Source organism: Anomaloglossus baeobatrachus, chromosome 3, assembly GCF_048569485.1.
Source record: "Anomaloglossus baeobatrachus isolate aAnoBae1 chromosome 3, aAnoBae1.hap1, whole genome shotgun sequence".
NCBI classification, from domain to species: Eukaryota; Metazoa; Chordata; class Amphibia; order Anura; family Aromobatidae; genus Anomaloglossus; species Anomaloglossus baeobatrachus.
In genome coordinates, this window is record NC_134355.1 from 58775168 (window position 1) to 58788784 (window position 13617).

General features: G+C 44.5%; 1 long non-coding RNA gene across 1 annotated transcript in view; it reads left to right on the top strand.

The window, feature by feature from the left end:
- Nucleotides 1–12410, top strand: part of LOC142296020 (uncharacterized) — a 34879-nt gene extending 22469 nt beyond the window's left edge. Inside the window, exons 2-4 of the long non-coding RNA XR_012751575.1 lie at nt 2451–2563; nt 10683–10808; nt 11823–12410. This is a non-coding gene — a long non-coding RNA (uncharacterized LOC142296020). The remainder of the gene's footprint in view (nt 1–2450; nt 2564–10682; nt 10809–11822) is intronic.
- Nucleotides 12411–13617: the final 1207 nt, after the last annotated feature.

The window sequence follows — 13617 nt, forward strand, 5'->3', positions numbered from 1 at the left end:
GTGTTTTACACGTCACTGAAGAACGTCTGTGTTTTTCACTGACATGTAAAACGGGCCTAAGAGGGCGGACTAGTCGGGGAATATAACGCTTTTGGTACTAGTCCACTTAATCTCATTAGCATATTATAATGGATCTTTAGAAATACTTTTTCTAAAGATCTCTTTATCTATGCTAGTGTATACAGGGACAGTTAAGCCTGCTTTACACGTTACGATTAAGCATATGATATCGTATGCGATCGTAACCACCCCCATTGTATGTGCGGCACAGTCAATTTGTTGAACGTGTCGCACAAACGATTAACCCCCGTCACACGTACTTACCATCCATACGACCTCGATGTGGGCGGCGAACATCCACTTCCTGGAGTGGAAGGGACATTCGGCGTCACATCGACGTCACGCGGCAGCCGGCCAATAGCAGTGGAGGGGCGGAGCTGAGCGGGATGTAAACATCCTGCCCACCTCCTTCATTCCGCATTGCCAGCGGGAGCCGCGGGAGGCAGGTAAGATCTGTTCATCGTTCCCGGGATGTCACACACTGCGATGTGTGCTGCCTCGGGAACATTGAACAACCTCACGTTCAATTTTTAGCAATTGAACGACGTGCGTGCGATGAACGTTTTACTGTTCAATCGCAATCACACGTACCTGTCACACACTGCAATGTACCTTACGATGCCGGATGTGCGTCACTTACGACGTGACTCCGCCGACACATCGTAAGATACATTGCAGCGTGTAAAGCGGGCTTAAGGCAGGGATTAGTAATATACACCTAGAACTGCTCGTGATTCTGGGTGCATATTGCACCTACCCTACAGGTTCCCTTCAAATACCCATAATCAGTTGATCGAATTATCAGTCAAAACACCCATCAGGCATATAGGATTTTTTTCTGACGGCCGTTAGTCGGCACCTTTTTTGTCTAATGAGTACTGGGGCTCTCACTTTCCTGTTTACAAGGTGCATGAATTGTTCTCCTATCAGAAATCAAAGTAACAAAATGTTAATATTCTCATTATGTAAGACCCCCTATCGTGCGGCTATTTTTATCACTCGTACCTGTTTACACAGGAGATTTCATAGCTCTAACATTAGCACCATGTTCATAAATATTTGTGCAGCGCGCGGCGTAGCCGACTCCACTGTGTATAGGTGAGAAGTGCACTTTGATCCTTCACAAAAATGGAGTTTTCCAGCTGATGTCAACTACACAACTAAGGAGACAAGTCCTTTCATACGACGCACACATAAGCGCATTAAGAATGAAAGAAAAGACCCTGCAGGCATATTAGTATTGCAGGTCTATGCAGACGACAATGAGCTGTGATTTATTCTGCATTTCAATGTGGCTGTCATTGATAAAGCAGCGGGGATCACATCCAAAATCTAATGTGCACATGTCACATACAACTGCCCACTCAGCCCATCACTAATAAAGGGGGCACCACTGACCCCGATCATGTGAGCCCCCCTGCACAGAATACAACTACATTATAGTCTATTAATTGGGCAATTCCCTTTGGGCCCCCTATGGTAATGTCATTTGAACACTATGGTTTATGTATTTGTAAGTGATTTTGTTGTTATTTGGGCGCTATATGGTTTATGTATTTGTGCACTGAGTGATTTTGTTATTTGGGCGCTATATGGTGCAGATATCACCTCTCTTACATCTATATTAAGTGCTAGGACACTCGGCGAGTAAAACGGTCCAAGTGGAATGCGATAAAAAATCTCATTCTACTTGGATCATTCCCATCTGCAATTTTTTTTCTCAGCCCTAAGAGGAGCAAGAAAATAGTTGCAGCATTCTGTGGGTGGAATCCGATCTGTTTTCACTCGCACCCATACAAGTCTATGGGTGCGAGTGAAACATCGCACTGCACTCGGATGACACCGGAGTGCAGTGCAATTATCACATCAGCTGGCAATGGAGGAGAAATGGGGATTAATCCCTCCCTTTCCTCCGCAGCTTTATCCGATCGCAGGATTGGATCACAGTGGCATGACACTCGGCTCACACTTGCAGCACAGCGGGAGCCGAGGGTCGCATCCAATTTACTCGCATTGGTTGCCATACACTTGTGTGGCCCCAGCCTTACAGCACTACTTGACTCCCAAGACCCACGATCCCATATTTTCCTTGTCTCATCAGTGCTTCCCTCTAGTCGTAGCAACAGTTTATCCCATTTTCCCAGTAACCACAGCAGAACACAGCACTCCAGTATGGAGGCACAGTAACTACCATGTTTCCCCGAAATAAGACCTACACTGAAAATAAGACCTAGCATGATTTTACAGGATTTTTGCAGTATGCTTGAAATATAAGCCCTAGTTACAGTCAGGGTCAATGTTAGGGAGAGTCAAACTGCACAACTGCACGCGGTTAAGATTATTTAAGGACCTTTGATGACTTTGTGGAATCAAATGTCTCTTAATTGCAGGAGCCTAAAAGAACTGAACAGCAGCATCTGCCCCATAGCCTGGAAGAGGGCATTTACATAAAGTGATAAAAGATGATTTATCCACCACAAGCTATCTGATATGAGACATACAGGTATGACTTTTTATCATTCTATAACCTGTGTTCCCATATTAATGGTTTAAAAAGGTCAAAGTGGTGACAGATTCCCTTTAAACGTGTACAGTAGACAAATGATACATATGTAAAAAAAAAAATGCAGCAACACCCCCCCCCCCAAAAAAAAACCACAGCAAAACCTGCTTTTTGCCACCAGCTTCTTTACTTTTGATTACACGTAAGCTGAGCAGCAGCACTCAATGTCAGGCAGCAGCTGCAAAAGCAAACAAGATTTTAGGGTGTATAAAAAGAGAGATTGGATCATGTGATCCCAACGTATGTTTACCCCTCTACAAGTGATTCACGGGATCTAATCTCTCTTTTTTACTTGAAAGGCCACATCTGGAATATGGGATCCAGTTTTGGGCTCCACATTTTAAAAAGGACATTTAGAAGTTAGAGTCAGTTCAAAGGCGGCAACTAGATTATTACAGGGAATGGAAGGCCTCCCATATGATGAGAGGATGAAAAAGTTAGATCTGTTTAGCTTAGAAAAAATACGTCTCAGAGGAGATCTTATTTATATGTATAAATACATGTGTGGTCAATATAAAGGACTGGCACATGACTTATTTCTTCCAAACACAGTACTAAGGACCAGGGGGCACTCACTGCGAGTGGAAGAAAAGCGATTCCGGCAGCTAAATAGGAAAGGGTTCTTTACAGTTAGAGCAGTCAGACTGTGGAATGCCCTACAAAAGAGGTAGTAATGGCAGATACCATAACCGCTTTTTAAAAAGTGTCGCGCCTCGGGGCAGCCGAGCTGCTCGGATCCGGCCAGTCCGTGGCTCGAGGGGTTCCGGATCCGGGGGCACGGTCGACCAGTTTTAAACGAAAATAAAAATAAAAATAAAGTCTGACTACGCCACTCGCGGTTTGCGGCCAGGGATGATAGGGCCGCCGCTGCGTGTTCTAACTGGGGATGATGCATGCGGGCAGTGTGGATGGTGGAGCCCTCCGTGAGCAGGGCTTTAGGGTAGGTAAAGGGTTAATGTGGAGGTACGCGGCAATAAGTCAGTCCAGACAGGGAGTGCAGTTTGGTTGTTTTTACTTACTGGGTTTGTGCCCTGCTGGATCCCTGGTGCGCCCGAGTCCTCTATAGCTGTGCCAGCCAACCTGGTGCCACTCTCCCACTGATGCACTCTAGTGTATTTGTTAGTCCTCCCCGGTGTGGAGCTCCTGGAGGTCTTTCTGGTGTCTGGGTACTGCCGCAGGCAGCTTGGACTATTTAAGGGAATTTCTCCCGGTCCCCTCTTCGCTGCTAATGCCTCAGACATTAGTGGTGGCAGATGAGTCCTGGAAACCCACCCGCCTGGCAGAGTTAACAGATGGCTTGAAGTCCTGGTCTGTTCTGGGATCTGCACCCCGTGTGTGCATAGTACTCGGAGCCCTGGATGTCCACCCCACAGGATGCCTATCCCTCTGTCCTTGGAGCTTGCTCTCTCGCTCCAGCTACTTTCTCCTCTGAGTGGCTGATCTTTCTACTCAAGTCTTTGCAGGGTCTTTGCTACTTTCAGTGTGTCTGTCTTGACACCTTTCCTTTTACTACCGCTCACTTCTCACTCCTCTCCTCTCACTTCCTTTCTCTCTTTCACTGTCTTCCGCTGACTAGTCACACTTCCCAGGTCACTCTCCCCTCCCCCAGGTCTGGTCCCTCCCTTCCCAGTTGGCTGCTTGTTAGCTCACAGTGCCCAGCCATGTCACCCGGCTCTAAAGCCTGCTTTACACCTTACAATTAGATGTGCGATCTCGTATGCGATGTGCCACGCCCAGGTCGTATATACGATCTGCCAAGATCGTACATAGATCGTGTATTTGCCGTCACACGTGCGTTATCCAAAATTGATCAATATGTTGTACGATTTTTTTAGATAATGTGCACTCTGACGTCAGCATAGCCCACCCCTTTTTTCCGGAATGGAAGAGACGTTTTTTTTCCTCCTGGTTACACCCTTTTTTTTTTAAAAAAAATGTGTTGTTGGGAAAAAATAAAAATAAAAAAATTAAAAAATTAAACAAAATATTGATAAAATCCAAAACAAGTGAAACAAACTTAAGGCCAAACAAACCACAATCCAAAAGACACATATAACAAATTTTAAACTGACCGTCAAAAATATAGCAAAATGAAATCACAATGTGTAAAACACCAAAAAAACGCACAAAAGACACAGAAGCGCACGCAACAGAGTCTCCACCAGGACCAGATATATACATGAATGCAGTATTTGACCGCAGTAGCGTAAGCCTTTTAAAGACAGAACAAGCCATAATGCATGTGCGAGCAATTAGCTTATGGGGGGCCTGAGTCATGTCGTCTCACGACACCATAGCATATGACGTAGATAATTTCGATTTGACAGATCGTTAGAAGGGTGCAACACGTTACAATAGACTCGTTTCGTACAACAAAATGTACAATATTTAGGAAATGAATGACGTGTATGCGATCAACGTTTTTGCGTCCAATCTTGATCACACGTAGGTGTCACACGCAACTACGTCACTATGATGCCGGGTGTGCGTCACTTACGACGTGACCCCGCCGACGGATTGTAAGATCTATTGAAGCGTGTAAAGCGGGCTGAGGCCGGAGTCACACTTGCTAGTAACTCGCGTGAGTCTCTCATTGCATCACCCGGCATGGCCGCACACTCTCCGGAGGGGAGCATCTCAGCTGCATAGAGATACATGCAACCGACCCGCTCCTGTCAGGAGAGTGTGTGGCCATGCCGGGTGATGCGATGCGAGACTCGCGCGAGTTACTAGCAAGTGTGACTCTGGCCTTAAGGGGGGTCTCCCACCCTGGTTGTGAGTGTAAATGTCATGGTATGGTAGTGTGTGTGTGTAATGACTGGCACAGTCATGTAGGACCCGAGCTGTTACCTTGTTGTTACCTTGTTTTTGTGACACCAGGTTACCGCAGGGGCGTCACAAAAGGGCTGGATGATTTCCTCAGTACACACAACATTGTTCTTTATAAATGACTCACAAAATGTATAATTGGTGGAGGAACGTTGAACTAGATGGACCTAGGTCTTTTTTCAACCTATATAACTGCCAAGGGAGCAGGTTTTGCCTGCAAAAAAAAAAAAGCGTCGTGTGAACATAGCCTTAAACCAACTATACTGCAGCTGTGTATCGTTCTGTTACTTTCCAGCTTGCAGGTGAGTTATTCGGAGACTTTGTTATGTTCTTTGCTCAGTGAAGCCGCAGAATAAGCCGGGGATCGGAGCTGTCACATCCGTCTGCTGGTCTTCTTGCCTCAGGCTGTCTGGGAGTGGAAGGACGGCTCATTTTTCTGAGCCTGAAGTACCAAATTCTTGCTGACAAGAACATTGAAGACTAGATTCATTACATTGTTATTGTTCTGCCATGTGAACTGAAGCTTGCACTAACGTGAGGCATGTCTTCTTACATATACAATACTGGCAGGCTCACTGGTTAGCACTGTTGTCTTGCAGCACTGGGGTCCTGTGCTCAAATCCCACCAAGGACAAGATCTGCAAGGAGTCTGTATGTTCTCCCCGTGTTTGCGTGGGTTTCCTCCAGGTTCTCCGGTTTCCCCCCACACTACAAAGACATACATATAGGGAGTTTAGGTTGTGAGTCCCAATGGGGACAGTGAAAATCACGTCTGTAAAGTGCTGTGGAATTAATAAAATAAATAGATCAACAGCCACTTACTGAAGAAAATGATGCTTTTCATTAGGATTTGATTAATATAATGAAATTTAACTGATAGACCGTAAAAGAAAAATGTATTCTGTATAAAGCTATGTTCACACAGAGTTTATTGGGGAGTTTTTTGAAGCAGGTCTAATCGAAACTCCAATAAATGGTTAAAAAATGTTTGGAAAACTCTTCCTATTTATTTCCAAGGGAAACCCACTTTGTTCTGGAGGTTTTTGAGATTTTTTTTAATCTTGAAGAGGTTTTGAAAAACTTATGGTAAAAAAAAAAAAAGTTCATGTCACTTCTTTGAAGTGGATCTTGATGGGCAGCTCTCCAAACGAGGCACAGTCCAATCAAACGGCTACAAAGGATGCATCAGGAATTTTTTTTTTCCAAACCTCTTCAAAACTGCGCCACTTTGCGCGTGGCCGATGGGAGCCAGTTCACACACACACTGGTGATTGCTCCATTTTAAATGCTGCGGTCAGTGATTGATGGTGGCATCTAAATGCTTAAAGGGAACCAATCACCAGGATTTTCCTATATAATCTAAAGCCAATGCTATACTGGCACTATCAGTCTGATTCTATACATACCTGTAGTTCTGAGCTCCGATGTTTAGGTTTTGAAATCCAAGAAAGTAAAGTTTATAAAATCATCAGCTTGTTGAGTGACAGCAGCTGAGGATCAGATAATATCTGAGGGGGTATTCATAGTTATGCCCTCCCCCTGTTACTTATGCTAATTCTTTTATACAATCGTTTTACTTTGTGACTAAAAGGACCTGTGTTGATGTCATACCCATGTGACCAGAAGGGGCGTGGCCTCAGCCAACATAGCTTATTCCAGGAAGCAACATTTTTCTGTTGGCTGAGGCCCTGCCCCTTCTGGTCACATGGGTATGACATCAGCACAGGTCCTTTTAGTCACAAAGTAAAACGATTGTGTAAAAGAATTAGCATAAGTAACAGAGGGAGGGGATAACTATGAATCCTCAGCTGCTGTCATTCAACTACTTCACATTTCCAAAAACGCCAAACAGCTAAAAGAAGTGACCAAACCAGTCTACAGCTGATTTCCACTTTGAAGGTGCTGTACAAGGGGCTACTGATAAGTATTTGGCTTTATCAGAAAGAAACGAGATAGGATGACGAAAATTTACATTTATTCCACATACTCTCCACTGATGTCACCACACTTCTTACATCGGTATTCCAAGTTCTGTAAGCCTATCAAAAAGAAGGATTTCGTTTGTGCCTCAAACCAGGCATCCGTAGCAGCCATGGCATCAGAAATGGTGTGAAATTTGGTACCCTTGAGGTGTTTCTTCAGTTTGGAAACAGATGATAGTTGGAGGGAGCTAGATCTGGTGAATAAGGTGGGTGGTCAACCAGCTGAAAGCCCAGCTCTGTCAGTTTTGCCATGGTAGCTTGTGCAGTGTGAGCGGAGGCGTTGTCTTGCAGGAACAAGATTCCTTTGGACAGCTTGCCGTGCCTTTTGGCCTTCAGAGCGGCCTGAATTGGTCCAAAATTTCAATGTAATACCTTGCATTAATGGTGGAACCTTTTTGAAGGCAGTCCACTAGCAGCACACCCTCCTTATACCAGAACACAGATGCCATCACCTTAGTGGTTGATTTTTGCACCCTGAACTTCTTTGGACGAGGAGAACCACTGTTCCTCAACTCTTTTGACTGCTCCTTGTTTTCAGGATCATACAAATAAATCCAGGTCTCATCCATAGTGACCAGTCGATCTAGGAAGTTCTTATCAGTCCGGAAACACTGACAAATGGACCGGGAAGTTTTCACTCGCATGCTTCTCTGATCTGTTGTCACACATTTGGGGACCCACTTTGCAGATCGCTTCCTCATGTCCAAATGTTCATGGATAATGACACAAACACGTTCACGGGAAATCCCCATGATGTCTGCTTTTGCTTTAGCTGAAATTCGTGGATTCTCCAGTATGAGGTTGTGCACAGCATCGACGATCTCCAGAACAACAACCACTCTCGGTCGTCCAGGACGTTCCTCATCATTGGTGCTGAAGTGTCTCGTTTTAAATTTGGCAACCCAGTTCTTAACTGTGGAATATAAAGGACATTGATCCCCCAATGTCTGCGACATATCACCATGAATATCCTTTGTGGACTTTCCTTGCAGAAACAAGAGTTTTATCACTCCTCTGCTCTCAGTTGCTGTGAATATCGCATTAGACTCCACCAGTTTGTTTTCCTACGTATATAGAACACTGGTGCCATAAGCAACAAGCGCAAAATTTTGAAAATATATTAGACACATAAGGCTTTCATGTGATGTAACATTCGTTACCATAGAAACAAAAAAGATCACAAAGACTTATCAGCAGCCCCTTGTATACCTCACAATAAGGGTACACTCACACAAACGTATGACTCGGACAAGTGCAAGAGGGAGAGCAGATGGTCAGCTTTTTTCTCATCCAGATTTTGGATGAGCGAAAAGTCTCAGCATGCTGTGATTGTCAGTGAAACCCATGTAACCTGCACCTATACTGTCGCGGGCGGAGGAGGGGACGCTGCGCTCTCCCACTGCTCGGGTCCAGCCGCTGCTGCTCGGTGGTGGCTCGAGCGGTGGGCCGGATCCCGGGGACTCGAGCGGCGTTCCTCGCCCGTGAGTGAAAGGGGGTTTGATTGGATGGTGGGGGTTTTGGTGATTGTCCGTGACTCCACCCACGGTTGTGGTGATATTCGTGACACCACCGCTGCTCTGGACGGGGATCCCGGGAGCGGTGACAGGGAGCAGCTTTGATGTTAGTTCTCCCCTCCGTGGGTAGGGGGGTTGGTTGTCCCGGGGCACGGTGATGGGGTAGGGATGGATGACAGGCGGGTTGCAGGGCCTGGTGAGGTGCAGGGTCGCGGGGGCAGCGCGGTGCCGCACGGCACGGTGGTACTCACTCAGCCAATGATAAGGACACAGTTCTCGGTAAAACACACGGCTGTATGGACGGGTCCCACAGACGGCTGCGGTGTTTCTCCCGGCAGGTTGATGGTGACTGCCTTTCCCTGCACCTACGTACTGTAAACGGTTCCAATGGGTTCCCACCGGTAACCCGCTCCCCAGCTTGGATGGGTGCTGGAGGAGTCCCTTTTGCCCGCAGGCTCTGGCCCTGGGAACTTTAGTCTTGGCGGTGACTGTGTTTCCCTCTCTCGGTTGGACTGTTGCCTTCTGTCGGGACTTGGCTGTTGGGAAACCCAGGAGGTTCCCTTCGCTAACGAATTTGGCAAATTCACGGCGACTCCTAGCCTTGCCGGGGTCCGTAAGCCCCTGCCAGATGGTGCAGGCTTCTCTTTGCGTAGCGGTCCGGTACCGCCGGGCCACCGCCCGTCCACGGTCCTTACGGTAAACTCCGATAGGTCACTCCTGCAGACGGTCACCACCGTCTGCCAACCTTGCTGTACCGCCCGGGCCACACACCCGGACGCTGTCAGTTAGTTGCTCCACTACCACTTTCCTTCCTCTCACTTTCACCTCCAAAACTAATCTGTCTACTTTTCCCGCCTCCAGGACTGTGAACTCCTCGGTGGGCGGGGCCAACCACCTGGCCCACCCCCTGGTGTGGACATCAGCCCCTGGAGGAAGGCAACAAGGCTTTTGTGTCTGACTTAGGTGTGCCTGACCGGGAGTGTGGGGTGTGTGGATGTTGTTCTCTGTGGCCCCTGGCTTGTCCAGGGCGCCACAATACAAGTCTGTGGGTGCGAGAGAAACATTGGACTGCACTCGGATGACATGCAAGTGCATTGCGATAATCGCATCAGCTGACAATGGAGGGGATGGTGAGATAAATCTCTCCCTCTCCTCCATAGCTGTGATCCGATCACAGGATCGAATCACAGTTGCATGACACTCGGCTCACGCGCGCAGCACAGCAGCAGCCGAGGGTCATTAGTATATCGCCTCTGATGCACTGGCATCGGATCCCATATGATCTTGTGACTCCAGCCTTAAAGTCAATGGGAATATTTAAAAGATACCTGGAAGTGGCATGAGTGTCTTTTTGAGATTTTCCTAACTTTTTTCTTCTTCAGAAACCCCGAGCAGCTTCTTAATTGTTGAATGGAAATTAAAAAAAGATGAGAAAACACCAGTTAAAAAAGAACAAAACAAAAAACGGCTGCCGGCGGTCAAAAAACATCAAGAGTTCAGGAAACAACTACAAAGTCTAAAAAAAAAAGATGCTTCAGAACAAAAAACACCAATGTGTTCTGAAGTGCTTTACTCTTCTTGGTTCACCACCATGTAAAAAAATGTGCACATACTGTAAAAATGAGGTTTAAGAGCTCAAAACCTAACCTAAATAATATCTTTCCAGAGCGCACAGGTTAAAGGGAACAGGAGTTTTGGGGTATGACCCTACTTCATCTCTATTTGCATCCTCAGGATACACAGATACGCCGAATGTAATGGTGCAGGGAGCCAACACTGCTATATAAGAGCAGAAGAAAAATGATTTGACAGCACGTCCATCCCATAAAATCTGCTTTTATTCAAGAATCCCTATAAAAGGTAAATCCATAAAACATTACAGAACCCTACGCGTTTCTATCGCAACAGTACCATTAATTAGAGGATTGTCCTATGATTAAAGGGAACCTGTCAGGTCCAATATGCACCCAGAGCCACGAGCAGTTCTGGGTGCATATTGCTATTCCCTGCCTAACCGTCCCTGTATACACTAGGATAGATGAAGAGATCTTTAGAAAAAGTATTTGTAAAGATCTTATAATATATGCTAATGAGCGAGGGGACTAGTCCCCAGGGCGTTGGTTCTCTTGGCTAGTTGGCCCCATTAGCATGTCTGTACACCCCTGTGGGTGTGATAACATGCTAATGAATGTGCAGCGTCAGAGAATTATCTCACTCACGTCTCCGCTGCCATCACTGCCCGACACTGGATTTTGGCTCAGTGCACATGACCCTGGACTTTCGGTCATGCGTGCTTCTTCAGTTTGAAGCTGGGACACGTACACCCGGCTTCATAGTGCGCATGACCGAAACTCCGGGGTCATGCACACTGAGCCGAAATCCAGCGATGGCAGCGGAGAGGTGAGTGTGATCTTCCTGTGATTCTGCGTATACAGTAGCATGTTAACACTCACACAGGGGCGTACTAACATGCTAATGGGGCTGAGTAGCCAGGGAAGCAACGCCCAGGGGACTAGTCCCCTTTCTCATTAGCATACAATAAAAGATCTTTATAAATACTTTTACTAAAGATCTCTTTATCTATGCTAGTGTATACAGGGACGGTTAAGCAGGGATTAGCAATATGCACCCAGAACTGCTCGTGGTTCTGGGTGCATATAGGACCTGACAGGTTCACTTTAATGATACTGTAATGCTAGAAACGCATAGGGTTTTGTGAGGTTTCTCTGACGGGTCCTTTGGGGGCGGGTCTTTGTGGGTCGGATCCTCTACGTTTATTCCTTCTCCTGGATGTATATAGGGGAAAAAGGGATCTTTGTCACGCTCACACCACACTGCTTGACTGTAATAATATGTCTTTTTATTTTGGTATAGGCTCAGGTCAACGCGTTTCGCAGGACGCAGCCCTCTTAATCAGGACAGCAAGCCAAAAAAACATAATTTTTTTTTGTCATCCTCCGACGTCCTCCTGGCTTGCCCCCTTTTCTTTATGTAAATATTGCTCCGCACTGCCTACTGCCTGTATGGCGCTGCCTTTACTTCATATAGCAAAATCCTGGTCCTCTTTAAACCAAATAGCAAAATACTGGAAAAGCAGAAGAATTCGAAGTTATTGCAATCACAAAAAAAATAAAAGATCCGTGTCGGGAGCTGAAAATAGCAAATTACCCAACTTTTTATTAAATGCATTGAAGTTAATGGGTTACGTGCAAATATATCTCCACGCTATTATGAATGTGTCATCTGAATCCTAAACTATTTATGGACCCGTTATTCATTTTGCTTTTTATACCCAGTACTATTATGTTTTTCTTCTTTCATTATTACATGGTAGATTATTTTTACTTTTCTCTGTGTCCCTTCTCCATACTTTATCGCTGAAAAAGAAATTGTATATTTTATTTTATTTTCTTCTCATGTTTAAATTTCTGAATAAAAACAAATGAAACAAAAAAAAATAAAAAAAGCTGGTCAATTATTAGAACTGTGCCTATGTTTCAGAAAATAAAATGTTACCTTCTGAAAGCCTGCCACTTATTCTTTGTTATAGAGCACAGCTGTATAACTTATGTGGGAGTGAAAAAAAATGCAAACGCAGAAGGGAATATGTGTTATATTGTAAAGTCATCCAGTTCTGCGGCTTCGTGTAGCGCAGGTACCCGATGATTGGAACTGATGATCACAGGAATAATTGTATTTTTTTATTTTTTTTTATTTTTTTTAAGCTCGTGACCTTTAAGTGCCCTGAGAGCGCCAAAGGTTTTACTGTAGAGAAACTGCGCAACCTAGTGGCAGCAATGTGCAACTGCAAGTGATTATCCTTTGAAGACTCCAAAGCACTGAGCACGTCTAGCCACACATGAAAAACCTTTCTCCCCCTCCTCAATGTGACCAGTGTACTTTATAGGGGGTCATAAAAAAATTCAGGAAGGATTAAAAACTTTAAAAACACATCATGTATCCATGCCCCTTTTTTTTTTTTTCTTAACTGACAAGCAGCTTTAATCCATAAAGTCAAGTATGATGCTTTTTTATTTTTTCACCATGTCAAAAGCGGACAGTTTTTTCTCCGTAAAGTAATAAATTATTGCTTCTTAAAAAAAAAAACAAAAAAAAAACTAAATTAAAAAAAATAAATATATATGAGATTTATCCCGCCCGATGTGCTAGTTTTTATGGTTTTTAACTAACAGAAAAACCTTCCTAAAATCATTAGATTATTATATATATTATATAATAATTCATTATATCATTATATTAATAATATCATAATAATATCAATAATGTTCAAAAAAAAATAAAGGGAACACTTAAACAAGGATTTTGTATTTTGGCGCTCCCTTTATTTTTTTGAGCAGTATATATATATATATATATATATATATATATATATATATATATACACAGTACAGACCAAAAGTTTGGACACACCTTCTTATTCAAAGAGTTTTCTTTATTTTCATGACTCTAAAAATTATAGATTATAGATTCACATTGAGGACAACAAAACTATGAATGAAAACATGTGGAATGAAATAATTAAAAAAGTGTGAAGCAACTGAAAATATGTCTTATATTCTAGGTTCTTCAAAGTAGCCACCTTTTGCTTTGATTACTGCTTTGCACACTCTTGGCATTCTCTTGATGAGCTTCAAGAGGTAGTCACCGG